Below are 20443 nucleotides of genomic sequence, written 5' to 3'. Positions count from 1 at the left end.
CATATCAGTAGAATTTTAGGAAGATAAACTGTTTAGGCACAGGTTTCAAATATTTTATCATTTGATTGATATTAAAGTAAAATAATGGATCAGTGAAAATATTAGGTATAGTTTTTTTTTATGTCAAAGTCCTTACATTTAAAATGTCTTCACTTTACTCATCTCTCACATTAAACACCTATTAATCATTCGATGCAGATCAAATATCACCACCTCTATGAAGCCTTCTTGTCCTTGTGTTTCTTTTTATCGACTCCCTTTTACTGATTTTCTGGGTGCTTGGCAGCCAAAATCCTTATTTCCTATCACACTATAAAAAGCTTCTCTCTTAAATCCCATTTCATCTGAATATATTACCAAAGTACTTGACCCTTCTAGTTCTCTTTTCTTCAGAGTCTATTTATACTCTGTTTGCTTGGAACTTTTGTTTCAACGTCCATACTCTCTTTTTGTCATTGCCAAATAGTTTAAATTTATTTCCTCTTTAACAAATGTTCCAAGTTTTAGATAATCTCAGCTTACTCTGAGACCTAACTCCAGACCCTCTCTTTTCTCAGAATTGTAGATCAGACATCTCTCTGCCTTTTTCAAACTTGCTATTTCACAAAGCACACACTTTTTCAATAATGTATTCTTATTTATTTCTCCTATGGGGGCTCCTTGATGGCAAGGTCCTTGTTCTTTTATTCATCTTTAAATGCATACTTATTGTTATGTAGGGGCACTCAATATGCATAAATTGGGTTTTGATACTTAAATGAATTAGAAATGAGATACATTTATATTAAATAATAACTATAGAAATTCATAGGACTTTAATAGTATCTGATAAAATGAAATAGGGTCACAAATAAAATTTCAGAACCTGTAAAATTCTATACTATAAAAAAATAGCCAGGAACAAATAATACATGCAAAGGAGTTTATTTATTATTTGTTAAAATGCTATCTAAACTATGGTGTTTGAATTAACATAATAACATGTATAAACTGTAATTCATAAAATAATTGGGCATTATGGTCATTTCAAATGGCAGTCTTTCAAATGAAATGATACTTCTCTAGGCATTGTCTTCTGTGTGTAATCCTGCGTACCTTAAAAATGCTGATATGTCTACCACACACACACTATTTATGCATATTTAAAAAAAAGTTTAAATCTTTAAAATGAATAATGTTTGTTATTTTTAAGAATCCAGTTATTTAGATGAATATAAAGAGGATGAATATATTGTCGGGGATTCCACAAGGCAATGTTCCAATATGGCAATTTTCTAAATTATCTGCCTCAACTTTCACTCTGTGATTCTCATAATCTTTAGGTAAAAGCCTGTGCTTTTGTCTGATGTGACTTTTTAGGAACTTGTGACAAAATTCTACATTGTCTGATGTGTCTAGCTGAATTTACTGTATTTGCAGACAAATAATGGAATTTCTACCCTGATGCAAAAGATTTTTGTAGTTTGGAACAAACGTCAAACCTGTTTTCATGTCTTTTGCCACATTCCAGATAGTTTCACAGAAATGCTAACGAGGCTGCTTCTTAAATTCTTAACTATGTAAAATAAACACTTCAAAATAATTGCTGAGCTTCAAGTGGACTAGCCAATAACCTACAGACTAGGCATTTTTCTGTCATTTCCTAGAGAACATGTCTCAAGCTATTGACTTTTTAAAAAATCATGTTTTAGTCAACTCCTCTGGTCAATATTATAAATATGAGTGTATAGTGAAGGCAAATTATTATATGCCGTATACAACTAAAAGAAAACAGGATGAAGAACCAAGAAAAACATAAACTATCCATAGTTAAGTAGAGAGAGGAAGAGTACTTATTTACATAATAACAAATGTTTGTTTAAAAAATGGGTATAAATTACTTGACCTATATCATGTTTCTACAAATATAGATACTTAGCAAAGAATTGTGAAAAACAATGAAAACCGAAGTCATATAGGTCTTGTTCTTCATTGAACACAATGGAGGGTACCACTAATACGTCCAGAATAGAAGTTATCTGAATAATATTTTAATGCATTAACTAATATATAAATTTACCAAGCTCTATAAAAGAAATCCTGCTTTTTTAATATAACTAGGGCCTATATTTTCACTGAAACTTTCCAAATTATTTCCAAACATTTGTAATTTGAAAACAAAACTATTTTTGTTCTACCTTGTCATTTTAGATTACTATAAATGTACTACTTAAATTACTGTTCAGGAGGAAAGCCTCTTCTTCAAGAAAACTCTAAAACATAAAAAGGCTAAATGAGAAAATTATGTACTAAAATGACCTAAGTTATAAATGAAAATATGAGAAAATGGGCTTAATGTAATATGTATGAAAAAAGTCCTGTGTCTAAAAATTACTATGGTTTATAAAATAAGTCTACTTATATAATTCCATTGTATATAACATATTTTAATTAATTTCATTAGTAGAAAATGTACCATAAAAAGTGAAAATCTGTACTTATTACCACGGAATTTTGACACCTGCAATGAAAATCTGATTTTTCAACAGCCAGTGTTTGAGCTTTGGGGGGATGTTTTTCCATTAGAAAATTCTTCAATTCATAGCCTACATTTCAGAACATAGAATGACATTTTAAGGCATATATGCAATATAAAAATGTGGCAAAACCAACTTTACTTTGTAAAATTTGGGGGAAAAAACCCAAAAGGTCATACACAGATTACATGAAAAAGTTTGATATAAACTTTTACTTATAGGAAGAACTGAATGATTTCTTCTACCTATTTTTAAATTCTTCATGATTAATTCATATGACATATAGCTGTATTAAATCTCCAATAACCTAATAAATAGAGTTTGAGACCTTGATTTCAAAAACATATTGCTGGAGAATTTGGGTGTTCTAGATGCTTAGGAGCCTCCTGAATTATGTATCTAGTCAATTTTAGTGGGGCTTCAGGGCATCATTTGGCAAGGTCCAATTCAATTGTCATTTCCCTGATGCAATTTCAGAAACACTCAATTTGGATGTAATGATATTATTCATTTTACCTGTTTATCATGTCTTCAATATTATCTTAGAACTAACATGAAATGCACATCTAAATTATGACATTTTATCCTAATATTTAAATTTTAATTCATCATAATTTGGTATGCACCATTTGTAAGAATTACAAGTACGGGATGAGAGTGATTACTTTAGTTGACCTAAGAAAATGTTTGAGAAGGCCAAAGAACACTCATGAGGAGAGATAAACTAGATTAAGGTCAAATTACTTGGGACTCAAAAATACTGGCTCATTTTTTTAAGCTAATATAAATTTGACATCAGAAATTAACAAATTAAATTCAATTAATACAGAAAATGTATAAATGAATGAAAAAAAGTAAAATCACAAATAAACAGGAGATAAATATAGTTGTAAAAAATTCTTAGAATAAAATTTTGATTCAAATTCGATCATGTATTACACAAATAATTGATCACAATTAAGTAGATTTACTCTAAGATAACTAAGAAGCTTCAATAATAAGTAATGTCTATGAAATATGTAAAATCAGTAGGTCAAATAAGAGCATAAATATTGTTCAGTGAGACAACCAATAAAATGCATTTCTCATTTAAAAAGTACTGTAAATTAGAAATGTAAAGATATTTCCATGAAATGATCATAAATATCTTTCTCAAGAGAATATTCAATAAAGCTTTCTCTTTCAACTTATGAGGGAAAGTTACCAGTATCACTATTGCTATTTAACATTATTAGACCAACTCTCAGTAAGGTAAATGAGACATGGTAAAAGGAGAGGCATAATTATTAAAAAGAAAAATTATGTTTTACAGGTGTTATCTTTGCATATTTTGGATATACCAGAAAGTCAAATGATAAAGTATTAAAAATTATATTTATATTATCAGTGCTAATATAAATATACTCAAATAATTTCATTTATTTTTACTTTTATACTCATATTATTACAGTAGTTTCACAATTGACAGCTTTTACATCACCATTACTTGGCCAGTAATCCTAGCAGGGCTAATACAGAATTCTTTCCCCAAAATACAGTGAATAGTCCAAAGAATTCCTTCAACCTGAGTTAAAGCAATAGAGTTTTCTGCAAGATTTTGAATATAGCAATGATAATAACTAAGTTGAATGGTGACACCATGAATCAGCTATGGCCCCATGTCCCAGCGCATGAAGAAGGCCTGTCTGCTTAGAAAAGCTAATATAGCCAGGGAAACAGAGATGAATAATGGGGACAGAACAAATGAATAAGAACAGAAAAGAGAGGGCAAACTAGATAGTGGCATTCAAGAACCCAATTATAAACAGCATGGATTCTAGACCTGCTGTAGTTCCTAAAAGGATTTATTTCATTCTGTGATTTAGCCCAATAATTGGTAATTTATTTTCCAACAAATTCTCCTCTATGTTTATTTTTACTTATAATAGGTGTTCCAGTTTTCTAATGCTGCCTGAATGCAAAACACCAGAAATGGATTGGCTTTTATAAAAGGGGGTTTATTTGGTTACACAGTTACAGTCTTAAGGCCATAAAGTGTCCAAGGTAAGGCATCAACAATAGGGTACCTTCACTGAAGGATGGCTGATGGTGTCCAAAAACCTCTGTTAGCTGGGAAGGCACATGGCTGGTGTCTGCTTGCTCCCAGGTTGTGTTTCAAAATGGCCTTCTCTAAAATGTTGCTCTTGGACCATTTAGTCCTCTCTTAGCTGCAGCTCCTCTTCAAAATGTCACTTTCAGTTGTTCTCAGCTCCTTCTGTCTGTGAACTCTTTATTTGGCTCCAGTGATTTAATTCAGACCCACCCTGAATGGGTGGGGTAACACTTCCATGGGAATTATCCAATCAAAGGTCTTGCCCACAGTTGATTGAGTCATGTCTCCATGGAAACAATCAATAGGTTCCAACATAATCAACACTAATATGTCTGCCCCCACAAGATTGTATCAAAGAACATGGCCTTTTGGGTAACATAATATATCCAAAGTGGCACATTCCACTCCCTGGACCTCAAAATGACATATTTCAATACACAAAATACATTTATTCCATTATAATATCATGAAAACTTAAATCATTTCAGTAACAATAGTTACATACAAGATCCCATCAAAATCAATCACATGTGTGGTCTTGTCCTAAAGCAAAGTTCTCCTCTGGCTGTGGATCTGTGAAACTTAGAACAAGTTATGTACTGCCAATATACAAAAGGGCAGACAATCACAGGATAAAGAATCCCATTGCTATAGGGAGAAACTGAAAGGAAAACACGGTTTAAGAGACCAAAAGAATTCCTAAAACCTGTAGGACGAACTCCATTAGATTTCAAAGTTGGAGAGTCATTTATCGAATGATGTTTTATCCTTCTTCTCAGCCCCATCCTTCTCAAACATTGGGGTGCCACCCAGACTCCACCTCACTGGTGCAAAGACTCTCCCCTCTCCAAGCAGTGGGATGCAGCTAGGCTCTCCCCAATCCCTGGGGAAGGTGCCCCACCCTCTCTGGGGCCTGGGGTGGCTGCACTCTTCCTGATCATCTAGGTGGAAGGCCCGTGCTCTTCCTCTGGGGCAAACTCACCCTTTCTGCGCTCATGGGCTGTTCCACTCACCCAGCCTGAAACCTCTTGACTCCAGACCTTAATCTCCATGACTCTATCTTTGAAGAAATTTTTCCTTCAATTTGTTCCTCATCTGTTCCCTCTTGTCCAGACAGGCAGTGGCTCCATCTATACAGTTCTCACAAAAATGTCATTGGCTTGGCATGAAGCACACAGGAGTCAAAACTGACAGACAATAGAACTTTTCACAAATCCTTTCTGGATAACTCCATCTCCAATCCTGGGTTGTAATCAAATGGTGGTTGGGTTCCATGTCTGGTTAAATCTTCATGTGGGGCTGTAGCTTCTGTTGTCTCACTTTTTGGAAGCCCAGAATTTTCCAAACTATCAGTTTCTGGCTTCTTTGTATGCAAGAGTTCAATTATCAGTTTCTCTCTGCTCACATTTTACTATAAGCTGCAAGGAGAAGCCAGGATAATTCTTCTATATTTAGTTTGGATATCTCTTCAGCTAAATATTCCAGGTCATCACTTTCAAATTCTGCCTTCCATCCAACACCAGGACATGATTTTGCCAAATTCTCTGCCACTTTAAAACAATCATCACCTTCCTTCCAGTTTGCAATGACACATTCAACATTTCTGTTCAAGGCCCCATCAGAATTATCTGTAGAGTCCATATTTCTATCAACAGTCTCTTCAAAGCAGTCTTTTCTGTCAAGCTTCTCACAATTCTTCCAGAATCTTCCTCTTATCCATTTAAAAAGTGTTCCAACATGTTTGATATTTGCAAACACAGCAGCACCCCACTCTAGGTACAAAAGTCTGTTCCAAGAGGTGGGGCAAGATGGCGGAGTGGTGAGGAGCAGAATTTCGTCTCTCCCCTAGAGCAGCTGGCAATTACCCAAGAACTATGTGAAACAGTGTTTTCGGGGTCTCCAGTAACCAGTCACACATTGGACACAAGTTTGGAATTGGAGGAAAAGCTGAAATCATAACGAACATTGTAAGTTCCCCAGACAAGAAGTCTGGCGCCCCTCCCCACCCAGACCTCACAGACTGTCTTGCTGCTGGCTCCCTGAAAGGGGGGGAAAAGACACCAAAAAACAGCAATCTGCTGAGGGCAATAAGGGGGGCTCAACCCAGCCCCAATGCAGAATTAATTAACAAATTAATTAACTAATTTTGGGAGCTGGGGTGCTAAAGAAGGGCTGGGCTCCAAGAAGTGGGGGCACGTAAAAGCAGGCACCCATTCCCAGAGTCCAAAAAAGCCATTTTTTTCCCCCTACATTTTGTCCCTTCTGGCTTCTCACTGATCCCTTATCTTTTTGCATTTCAATAGCCCCCAGCAGGGGTACAACTGAAGCACAGTGGAGAGTAATTATCAGACAATAGCCCAAAGCATACCTTTAAATGCTCTATTCTGACACTGACAAAACTTCCAGGCTGGGGAAACACTTTTAAAAGGGACTCTTTTTTTTCCCCCATTTCTATTTTTTTTTTTTAATCTAAAAGTAATATATGTGGTTATTTTCTATCGGAAAGCCCAGGTTGAGGGACTAGGCTGGGCTTGGGGGGAGACAGAGTATCCACAGTTTCTTTGAGTTCCATATTCACTACTGAAGGCCTCCACCCCCGTCTTTAATTGGCAACTCAGGCTGACCAAGGACTCTACCTGGAGATGCCCCAAAGAGGAAAGGGGAGAAGGGAATAGTGCCCCTGAGAGACAACTGGAGTTCTGAGGATTGGGAGAGTGGAGGGAGGTCCAGCTCAACTGGCAGTCCTCCTTTTGGGAACTCAGACCCCAGGGGCTGGAATTCAGATTCCAGCTTCAATCAGTCATGCCCCGGACAGGATCAGAGTCACCAGGAGAACTAAAGTCTCCATACCTTCTTACACTGGTGGGGGAGCTGTGGGCTGGCAAGCACCACCTGCTGGACAGAAGAGGAAAAGTACCAATTCTAAAGGCCTCATAGGAGGGTCTCATTCTCAGGAAAACTCCATACCCTCCCAATGAGACCTAGGCCTCACTAGACTGGGAAAAGCTGACTAGGATTGACCATATCTGAAGAGACCCACTCACAAAAAGTCTACATAGAGGCAGAGCAAGAAACAGAAAAAACAAGAGGGGAAAAATTCTGATCAACTAAATAGAACCTAAGTTAGAGGTCTACAATAAGTTGGACTGAATAATAGAGGCCAGAAAACAAAGCCAACCAACAAGAAAACCACTAGGTAAAAGATAGAAAACAAACTCCAAAATAAACTAATCAAGAAAATTAGATGCCTAGACAACTTAAGATAACAAGCCATACCAGGAAACATGAAAATATGGACCAGCCAAAGGAACAAACTAATAGCTCAGCTGAGATACAGGAGTGGAGGTAACTAATGCTAAATAAATTCGATGAAATGAAGGAAGATATAGCAAAAGAGCTAAAGGATATAAAGAAGACACTGGATGACCATAAAGAAGAATTTATAAACTTAAAAAAACAAATGGCAGAACTCATGGGAATGAAGGCCACAATGGAGGAGATGAAAAACACAATGGAGGGACACAACAGTAGATTTGAACAGACAGAAGAAAGGATCAGTGAACTGGAAGACATGTCATTCGAATTCATACACACAAAAGAACAGATGGTGAAAAAAATGGAAAAATATGAGCAGGGTCTTAGGGAGTTGAGTGACAACATGAAATGCACAAATATTCATGTTATGGGTATCCCAGAAGGAGAAAGAGGGGAAAGGTGGCAGAAAGAGTAAAAGAAGACATATTCACTGAAAATTTCCCAACTCTTGTAAAAGACAGAAAATTAGAGATTCAAGAAGTACAACGTACCCCAAATAGAATACATCCCAATAGACCTACTCCAAGACACTTACTGGTCAGATTGTCCAATGTCAAAGACAAAGAGAGGATTCCGAAAGCAGCAAGAGAAAAGTGATCCATCACATACAAGGGAAGGTCGATAAGACTATGTACAGATTTCTCCGCAGAAACCATGGAGGCAAGAAGACAGTGGCTTGATACATTTAAGATGCTGAAAGAGAAAAACTGCCAACCAAGAATTCTATATCCAGCAAAACTTCCCTTCAAAAATGAGGGAGAGATTAAAACATTTTCAGACAAACAGACACTGAGAGAGTTTGTGAATAAGAGACTGGCACTACAAGAAATACTAAAGGGAGTACTACAGGCTGATAGAAAAAGACAGGAGAGAAAGAATTGGAGAAGAGTGCAGAAATGAAGACTACCAGGAAAGGTAAAAGGAGAGGAAAAAATAAGATATGACATATAAATTCCAGAAAACAATATGGTAATAGAAAGTACTGCCCTTACAGTAATAACACTAAATGTAAATGGATTAAACTGCCCAATAAACAGACACAGACTGGCAGAATGGATTAAAAAACAGGACCCATCTATATGCTGTCTACAAGAAACTCACTTTAGACACAAGGACAAAAATAGACTGAAAGTGAAAAGTTGGAAAAAGATATTTCATGCAAACAACAACCAGAAAAAAGTGGGAGTGGCTATATTAATATCAGACAAGTTAGACTTCAAAAGTGAAACAATTAAAAGAGACAAAGAAAGACACTATATATTAATAAAAGGGTCAATTCATCAAGAAAACATAACAGTCATAAATATTTATGCACCAAGCCAGAATGCCCCAAAATTCATGAGGCAAACACTGCGATCACTGAAAGGAGAAATAGATACCTCTACAATAATAGTTGGAGACTTCAATACACCACTCTCATCAATGGATAGAACATCTAGAGAGAGGATCACTAAAGAAACAGAGATGTTGAATTGTATGATAAATGAACTAGTCTTGACAGACATTTATAGAACACTACATCCAACAACAGCAGAATACACTTTTTTCTCAAGTGCTCATGGAACATTCTCTAGGACAGACCACATGTTGGGTCACAAAGCAAGTCTCAACAAATTTAAAAATATTGGTATTATACAAAACACTTTCTCAGACCACAATGGAATGAAGTTGGAAATAAATAAAAGGCAGAAGGTCACAAAATTCACAAACATATGGAGGCTAAACCACACCCTCTAAGAAAATCAGTGGGTAAAGGAAGAAATTACAAGAGAAATTAGTAAATACCTCGAGGCAAATGACAATGAAAACACAACTTATCCAAACTTATGGGATGCAGCAAAGGCGGTGCTGAGAGGGAAATTTATTGCCCTAAATGCCTATATTAAAAGAGAAGAGAGAGCAAAAATTGAAGAGTTAACTGCTCACCTGGAGGAATTAGAGAAAGAACAGCAAACTAACCCAAAAGCAAGCAGAAGGGAAGAAATAACAAAGATTAGAGCAGAAATAAATGCAATTGAGAACAGGAAAACAATAGAGAGAATCAACAAAACCAGAAGTTGGTTCTTTGAGAAAATCAATAAAATTGATGGACCACTGGCTAGGCTATCAAAAAAAAAGAGAGAGCAGATGCAAATAAATGCAATCAGAAATGGGAAAGGAAATATAACTACCGACCCTGCAGAAATTAAGGAAATAATGAGAAGATACTATGAGCAACTATGTGCTAATAAACTAGACAACTTAGATGAAATGGACAACTTCCTAGAAAAGCATAAACAACCAACATTAACTCAAGAAGAAATAGATGACCTCAACAAATCAATCACAAGTAAAGAGATTGAGTCAGTCATCAAAAAGCTCCCCAAAAGAAAAAGCCCAGGACCAGATGGTTTCACATGTGAATTCTACCAAGCATTCAACAACAAATTAGTACCAATCCTGCTCAAACTCTTCAAAAAAATTGAAGAAGAGGGAAAGCTACTTAACTCTTTCTATGAAGCCAACATCACCCTAATACCAAAACCAGACAAAGATACTACAAAAAAAGAAAATTACAGACCAATTTCTTTAATGAATATAGATGCAAAAATCCTCAACAAAATGCTTGCAAATCAAATCCAGCAGCACATTAAAAGAATTATACACCATGACCAGGTGCGATTTATTCCAGGTATGCAAGGCTGGTTCAACATAAGAAAATCAATTAATGTAATACACAACATCAATAAATCAAAGCAGAAGAACCACCTGATCATCTCGATTGATGCAGAAAAGGCATTTGACAAAATTCAACATCCTTTCCTGATGAAAACACTTCAAAGAATAGGAATAGAAGGGAACTTTTTCAATATGATAAAGGCAATATATGAAAAACCCACAGCTAACATCACACTCAATGGGGAGAGACTGAAAGCTTTTCCTCTAAGATTGGGAACAAGACAGGGATGCCCACTATCACCATTGTTATTCAACATTGTGCTGGAGGTTCTACCTAGAGCAATTAGGCAAGAAAAAGAAATAAAAGTCATCCTAATTGGAGAGGAAGAAGTATAACTTTCACTATTTGCAGATGACATGATTCTATATGTAGGAAATCCGGAAAAATCTACAGCAAAGCTACTAGAAATAGTCAATGAATACAACAAAGTAGCAGGCTACAAGATCAACATGCAAAAATCTGTAGTGTTCCTATACACAAGTAATGTGCAACAAGAGGAGGAAATCAAGAAAAAACTCCCATTTATAATAGCAACCAAAAGAATCAAGTATTTAGGAATAAACTTAACCAAGGACACAAAAGACCTTTACATCGAAAACTATAAGAAACTGCTAAAAGAAATTGAACAAGACCTACAAAAATGGAAGAACATACCATGTTCATGGATTGGAAGACTAAATATAGTTAAGATGGCAATTTTACCTAAACTGATTTACGGATTCAATGTAATACCAATTCAAATCCCAACAACTTAATTTACAGAAATAGAAAAATCAATAACTAAATTTATTTGGAAGAGTAAGGTGCCGCAAGTAGCCAGAAATATCTTGAGAAAGAGGAATGAAGTGGAGGTCTCACACTACCTGACTTTGAAGCATATTACAAAGCTACAGTGCTCAAAACAGCATGGTACTGGCATAAGGACAGATATACTGACCAATGGAATCAAATTGAGTGTTCAGAAGTAGACCCTCACATCTACAGACAACTGATCTTTGATAAGGCAGTGAACCTGAAGCAACTGGGAAAGAGCAGCCTGTTCAATAAATGGTGTTTGGAGAACTGGATATCCATTTCCAAAAGAATGAAAGAGGATGCCCATCTCACACCTTATACGAAAATTAACTCAAAGTAGATCAAAGACCTAAACATTAGCACCAAGACTATAAAACTCTTAGAAGAAAATGTAGGGCAATATCTTAAAGATCGTGTGATAGGAGGTAGTTTCTTAGACCTCACACCCAAGGTGCGAGCAACCAAAGAACAAATAGACAGATGGGATCTCCTCAAAAGTAAACACTTTTGTACATCAAAGGACTTTGTCAGAAGAGTAAAAAGGCAACCTACACAATGGGAGATGATGTTTGGAAACCACATATCAGATAAGGGTTTACTATCCCGCATATATAAAGGAATCCTGCATCTCAATAACAGAAAGACAAACAATCCAATTAAAAGATTGGCAAAAGACATGAACAGACATTTTTCTGAAGAGAAAATACAAATGGCTCAAAAACATATGAAAAAATGCTCAACCTCACTGGCTGTTAAGCAAATGCAAATCAAAACCACAATGAGATATCATCTCACACCTACCAGAATGGCCATCATCCAAAAAACAGAAAATGACAAGTGCTGGAGAGGATGTGGAGAAAGAGGCACACTTATTCATTTTTGATGGGAATGTAGAATGGTGCAACCACTCTGGAAGACAGTGTGGAGGTTCCTCAGGAAGCTAAATATAGATTTGCCATATGACCCAGCTGTTCCATTGCTAGGTATATACTCAGAGGAACTGAAACTTAAGACACAAACAGACATTTGTAAACCGATGTTTATTGCAGCATTATTCACAATTGCCAAGAGATGGAAACAGCCCAAATGTCCGTCAAAGGACGAGTGGATATACAAACTGTGGTATATACACATGATGGAATATTATGCAGCTGTAAGACAGAACAAAGACATGGATCATGTAATAATGTGGATGAACCTTGAGGACATTATGTTGAGTGAAGTTAGCCAGAAACAAAAGGACAGATTCTGTATGGTCTCACTAATATGAACAGACATTAATGAACAAACTTTGGGAGTTAAAAGATGACAACACAGGTGACCAGGAGATAGAAAGAGGGCAGAGACCAGCCATTTGATGCTGAAGGACTACAGAATGTTTAGGATTGATTGCATAGATCCAGAAATAGATAGCATAATGCTGTATGATGGTAGCACCGTATTGTAAGTGCACTGAACAAAGATGTCTGTGAGTAAACTGAAAGAGGTGGGATAGAAGAATGTATGACTCCAGAGGTAAAGATAGATGATAAAGACTGGGACTGTATAACTTAGCAAAAATTGGAGTGGCCAATGACTGTTACTAAATATACAAATATAAAAATGTTTTTGCATGTGGGAAAGGAAATGAATGTCAACCATGTGGAGTTGAAAAAGGGACGGTATTCAGGAAAAAACATAAAGCAAACTGGAGTCTATGTTCAACAGTAACATTGTGATATACTTCCATTAAATGTAACAAAGGCAATATGCCAATGCTAAATGTATATGAGAGGGGGATATAGGGAAGGAATATGGGATTCTTGGTAGTGGTGTTATGTGTTGTCCTTACTAGTATATTGTATTGTCTGACATGTTATTTTTCTTTTTATCATTTTTTTCTTATTGTTAAAAAAAACACAATTTTTCTTGTAGTAATCAATATGTTCAAGTGCTGATTGTGGTGATAAATGTACAACTTTCTGATGATACCATGAACAACTGATTGTACACTGTGGATAAATGTATGGTATGTGAATATAACTCTATAAAATTGTAGGAAAATATATATATAGGAGTAAAAGTGTTGGAGAAAACATGGTGAAAGGGATGTACCTATCTACTGTTGATGAGCAGGTAGAATGGTGTAGCCTTTCTGAAGGTCAGTGTGGTTGTTCCACAAAAAGTTAAGTATGTGGGGACCAAAATGTCCTGCAACCTCATTATGGGGTATGTCATTTGAAGATCTGAGAGCAGAGACATGAATGAACATTTGCAAACTGGTGTTCATGGAGGCAGTAATCATGACGTGCAAAGGGTGCAGATGACCTAAGGGTACATTGACTGAAAAATGGAAGGGTGTCCTGTGGTGTATGCATACAGTGGAACATTGAGCAACTACAAGAAGGAGTGAAGTTGTGAGACACACAACGAGGCGAATGGACCCTGTACAGAGTATTTGAGTGAAGTACACCAGAAATAAAGGCAAACACTTTAAGGCCTCACCAATATGGACTAACTACAATGTGTAAACTCAGAACTGAATCTTAGAACATAGCCTAACATGGACATAATTATTGTAATAGTCCCTAGGTTGTAAGCTCTTACAGCAGTTAACTCTATCCCTGAATTGTAATGCCTATCTCTAAACTTTGAGATGCTGATCCCTTAGCGTATAACCTGATTGGTCTCTGGAACAATGCATATCTCTGAGACACCTGAAACTCAGAGCTAGAGCTTGGCAGATATGAATGTCAGTATTAGTGCATACAGCCACTGTTAAAAAAAAAAAAAAGCTGAAAAAGAGCCCAGACTTCAATTAGTGATATGAATGAATCAGGTCTGGTTAAGACCATGCAATCCAGGCCAAAGGGTAAAGGATGAAACTGACTGTGTTTTAAAACTTCAACTTCCATATGAGACCAAGGGAAGAGATATCTATTTGGTACAGGATCTAAATTTTTTAAACGGTACAATTCTACAGTCGATTTGTTCAAACACCACAATTGCATGGAAGTGAGAGATGGTAGGTTAGTATAGGCTGGAGTGAAATAGTGACACACCCCAGAGTAATTTGGGCAGATAATAAAAAATATATTTACAGCCTCCCGCTCCCCAGATCCTTGGGGCATCTGTGTTGGACATCCTCACCTGGACAGGTGTTGATGTTGTCACAAACATTGGGACTGGTGGTTTGATGTGCTGAGCCCTCGATCATGGGACTTGCCCTTATGAAGCTTGTTACTGCAAAGGAGAGGCTAAACTTGCATATAATTATGCTGAAGAGTCTCCCCCTGAGTACCTCTTTGTTGCTCAGATGTGGCCCTCTCTCTCTCTAACTGAGCCATCTAGACAGGTGAACTTGCTGCCCTCCCCCCTACATGGGACCCGACTCCCAGGGTTGTAAATCTCCCAGGCAACGCAGAATATGACTCCCAGGGATGAATGTGGACCCAGCATCATGGGACTGAGAGTATCTTCTTGACCAAAAGGGGGACGCAAAAAGAGATGAAATAGTTTCAGTGGCTGAGAGATTTCAAATGGAGTCGAGAGGTCACTCTGGTGGGCATTCTTATGCACTATATAGATAACACGTCTTAGGTTTTAATGTATTGGAATAGCTAGAAGTAAATACCTGAAACTACCCAACTTCAGCCCGGCAGTCTGGACTCCTGAAGACAATTATATAATAATGTAGATTACAAGGGGTGACAGTGCGATTGTGAAGACCTTGTGGATCATACCCTCTTTATCTAGTGTATGGATGAGTAGAAAAATGGGGATAAAAACTAAAGGACAAATGGGGTGGGATGGGGGGGATGATTTGGGTGTTCTTTTTTCACTTTTATTTTTTATTCTTGTTCTGGTTCTTTCTGATGTAGGGAAAATATTCAGAGATAGATTGTGGTGATGAACGCATAATGTTATCATACTGTGGACAGGGGATTTTATATCATGGATGATTTTATGGTGTGTGAATGTATTTCAATAAAACTGAATTTAATTAAAAAAAAAATCTTTTCCAGTTTGTTAATGCTGCCAAAATACCAAACACCAGAAATTGATTGGATTTGATAAAGGGGGTTTATTTGGTTACACAGTTACAGTCTTAAGGACATAAAGTGTCCAAGGTAAGGCATCAACAATAGGGTACCTTCACTGAAGGATAGTTTATAACATCTGAAAACCTCTGTTAGCTGGGAAGGCATGTGGCTGGTGTCTGCTTGCTCCCAGGTTGCATTTCAAAATGGCATTCTCCAAAATGTTGCTCTTGGGGCATTTTGTCCTCTCTTAGCAGCAGCTCCTCTTCAAAATGTCACTGTCAGTTGCTCTCAGCTACTTCATTCTATGAACTCTTCATATGGCTCTACTGATTTAATTCAGACCCACCCTGAATGGGTCATGTAACACCTCCATGGGAATTATCCAATGAAAGGTCTTGCCCACAATTGATTGAGTCATGTCTCCATGGAAACATTCAATCAATAGATTCCAACCTAATCAACACTAATATGTCTGCCCCCACAAGATTGTATCAAAGAACATGGCATTTTGGGAGACAGTACATCCAAACTGGCACAATAGGTGAGTTGGATTTCTCCCAGTTAATGCTGCTGGAGTCATTAAACAACATTCACACACACAGCACAGGAGATAGAGGGGAGTGGGCAGAGAAGGGAAAGGGGAAAGGAGAGAGACAGAGAGATCTTGAACTTTTTAAAAATATTTATCTGTGCTTCATTGTCACAAGTGACCAGAATAAAATATAATGTAGAAAAATGTACGTGAAAAGTTATAAAAATAGGCATGAGGATGATTGAAAACAATCCAGGATAGAGTTTATCTTGGAGGAAAAGAAAGGAAAATGGATTTAAGAAAGGATCAATACCAAGCTACAATTTTATCTGATTTTAAACAACATGGTATATACATAGGACTTTGATATTATTCTCTAAAACTTATGGAGCCAAGTATTTTCAAATAAAAATCTGTCTATGAAAACATCCTTAAGAATGAGGTTAACCAAGAAAGTGCAGACCTAAGAAAAAGAACATTCTAAGTGATTTTGGGGATAGCAAAAATGATTTGAATAAACCAGTGACCTTGACTTTTTAGCATTCTGGACCAGAAAGAAAGGATTTCTCTTGGAGCTCTTTCTGTCTTTGTGTTGCATTCAGGAATTTGAGTTGCCTTTGAATCCAGGCCAGAAGATACTGGAGGAGGGCATAACTCACAAAACTCACCACCAAATTATTTGTATTTTGAGTTCTATTTTTCTTCTCCAATCTTCCTGTTAAACTTTTAGTTTTCAGACTCCTCAGATAGTTGCTCCATGAATTCTGTCCAGGGATTTTAGTTGCATTTAGTGGAAAAGGTGGGGGAAGTTAATTACTCTGCCTTAAACAGAACTGGAATCTCTCCCATTGCGGCAGTTTAATTTGTCATTCCCCAATAACTGATAATGATGAGCATCTTTTGGTATGTCCATTGACCATTTTAATAGCCTAATACATTTGATTTGGTTGTAAAGCAACTGTTCAAGTTCCTAAAAGTCCATTGTTCAACCTGCTTTTTGTGTCTAACTATTATGATACAAATGTGTAATTAAATAATCATAGGCTTCATTTCATTAAATTGATAAAATTCTTCAATGTTTTAATGATAGGATGAATTCACTTATAAAATAGTATTTAGAAAACTGCTATTTAAACAAAAGTGTATACTTGATAATGTACATATGTATGTCATCAAAAACTTTGTTTCTCAATAATCATTTTTATTAATTAATTTAATAACTACAGGAAATATATAAATATGCCAGATATTAGAAGGGGAAAAATAAATAAAACACCCCATAGTTCCTGACTTAAAACTATTTTGGAACACACCGGTTCATGAGCTCTGCACACTGTGAATATTAATTTTAGAAGAATGTTATTATTCAAAACGAATCTTAGCTAGATCTTTCAACTAAATTTGAAATCAGCAATTGTTAAACTTCTAGGACACAGCTATTTACTAGCATAGCTCATGATATTAGATATTCTAGGATTAACACTCACAAAAACAGCTTTTAAATCTTTGTAACAGCTGATTTCTGTCAAAGATCTGCTGTTTTTTTTGTTCCGATACATGATGGAAAATAATATGTTAACTGAAGTTTCAGCTCTTTAACTAGTAGTTTGCGTACAATGCTGATACAGATCAATTTTAAAAATAATATCTTCTGAAGATCATAACAGGATCTTAGCTAAACCCTTTGCAATAATGCATCTATTTTGATATGTATTTTATTTTTCATTTCTTGTTCTCATGGTCTGAACAATTGATCAAAAGGAATTTCAGGTGGCTTTTAGGACATATCCAATCCAACAGCACTTTTGCCTTCACATTGCATCTGCGTTATATTTTGTTTCCTTGGTCACTGTTCTTCTCTAGTGATGCCCTTCAAGGAGCTTATTAAGTTGTAGCTTATTAAGTTGTTGCTTGCTTTGTGTCAAGAGACCACCATTTTCAGTAATAGCTGCATGTCAAGAATGGAAATAGGAACAGTGCAAAGTTACACAATGTAAAAATCAGTACTTCTTCAGATCCTACTTCCAGAACCTATCACCATGTCATATGTGCCCTTCTACCTTTCAGAAAGCACAGCATTTTCATTTTCAGCTCAGCTGTTCTTTCTCAATTTCTATATTCACCTCAGCCAGCCAACTTATGATCCTGTCTGTTGTTGACAGCTGGGTTGTGCTGCTTGAAAATATATTCCAGGGAGTCTTTGAAACCCTATTCTTATCTACCTAGCTGATTTCAGTTAAACATGAAAGCATGGCTTCGGAAATCTGATGCCAATTGCTCAGATGCTGGTATTAAAGTATTCACTCATAACTTCATTGATAGAGACAACATTGATTTATCATTATGTAGTCTTTCTGGAGAAGTTGAAAGAAACACAGAAAACCTTAATGTGTAATAGATCCTGCAGTCTTTGTATTCAGATATAGGATGTTGAAGTCAAATGTATATAGATCTAAAATTGACAATTTTCATAGTCAAAATGACTAAAATTTTAGACATAATAATCCAGAACACATTATTATTAATAATCATAAAAATAAAAATATGTATGTACATATGTATGTGTGTGTGTGTGTGTGTGTGTGTGTGTGTGTGAATAAATGGAAGAATTCAGTGGTCTTAACTGGCTATTTTTGCTCATGTTTTTAGTTCCTGTATTTTTCAGCCACTACTGGTCAACTATAATTCAACTCTAATGAAGTGCCTAATATTGGAAAGAAAGTCTTACAATATATCCAATATTATAATTTCAGATACATTAAACAGGGATTATATGAGAAAGTGTCACCACCATAGTGACACAAAAGTTCATCAAATGAAAACATTCTTCAAATCCCTTATTTCCTCCAAAATAACAGAACCAGAACATAGTCCTTTTGTATTCCAGGCATTTATGCTGACTCTGCCTGATTTTAACTATTCTACTTATTGATAAATCTTACGACTGGAAAATTTTTCAGTTGTCATATTGAGTGCATCAGTTAATGTATTCATATTCTAGGAACTAGTACAAGTACAATTTCTCTCCACTAATTAGATAGAAGTTCATTTTAAATCCGCAGACTACTATTTTGTACTTTAAAAGTGGTGTTTTTTTTTTTCCAATTGACAAATTATAATGTCCTGCCTTTATAATTTCAGAAACAATAGTAGCTACTAATTATTTATATGGGCATTTCTAAATAAGGAAAAACTGTGCTGCATTTTTCCAGAAGGTAATTCTACCCAAAATAAAAGTGATGATGAAATAGATTGCTCTCTGTGCCAGTTTGAATATATCATGCCCCCCCAAAAGCCATATTCTTTAGTGCAATCTTGTGGGGGCAGATGTATTAGTGTTGGTTAGGTTGGAATCCTTTGATTGTTTCCATGGAGATGTGACTCAAACAACTGTGTGTGAAACATTTGATTAAATTATTTTCATGGAGATATAGAACCCACTCATTCAGGATTAGTCTTGATTTAATCACTAGAGTCCTATAAAAGCTCACAAGTGGAAGGAGCTCAGAGCAGCTGACAGGAAAATTTTGGAGAGAAGCTAAGAGCTGATACTGACACTGACATTTGGAGATTCTTGGAGATGTTTGGAGATGCTAGCCCAGAGTTCACTCTGGAGAAGCTAAAAGAGGACCCCAACACTTAGATGCACAGGAGCTGAAGAAGCTAAGAGAGACCAGAGACATTTTGGGGAAAGCCATTTTGAAATGCAACCTGGAAGCAAAGGAACTGCAGACGCCAGCCACGTGCCTTCCCAGCTGACAGAGGTGTTCCGGACTCCACTGGCCATTCTTCAGTGAAGGGATCATCTTGTTGATGCCTTAGTTTGGACACTTTTATGGCCTTAGGACTACAAATCCGTAACCAAATAAACCCCCTTTATAAAAGCCAATCCATTTCTGGTATTTTGCATAATGGCCACAGCAGCAAACTGGAACACTATCCATTTTGAATCATGATTTATGATCATTCCCTCCACGCCCAAATATTGAGTATTTCAAAAGTCAGCTCTGTATTACACAAAATTTTATTGTCAATATATGTTTGAATCCTCACTAAGTATCATTTACCAAGAATAAAAGACAAACACAGTGTGCTTCCTGCCCACAAGGAGCTTACAAAAGAGTAGTTGATGGAGACAAATGCAATAGCACATTTAGATAACTGTATATATGGCTGTATTTAGGCATGGATGAGAGAATGGCTAAACCCTGCAAGGAGGGATGTGGGAAGGGAAATTTTGTAAGATTTCACAGAGGAATTGATCTCTTAATTGCATATTCATGGAAAAAGGTGTCTTTCTGGTGGATGGCTGCTTATGTGAAGAAGAAAATTTAATACATAACCTTGGCAGAATTGATACAGAAATAAATCTGGATAGGTGAGCAAGGTCAAGACCATGGGGGACTTGCATTCCATATTAAGAAATCTGTTCCATTGCACATAAGTAGTGAA

The sequence above is a fragment of the Choloepus didactylus genome, chromosome 5 (genome assembly GCF_015220235.1).
Source record: "Choloepus didactylus isolate mChoDid1 chromosome 5, mChoDid1.pri, whole genome shotgun sequence".
Taxonomy (NCBI): Eukaryota; Metazoa; Chordata; class Mammalia; order Pilosa; family Megalonychidae; genus Choloepus; species Choloepus didactylus.
The sequence above is the reverse complement of the archived record's forward strand: the minus strand, read 5'-3'. Positions refer to the sequence as shown.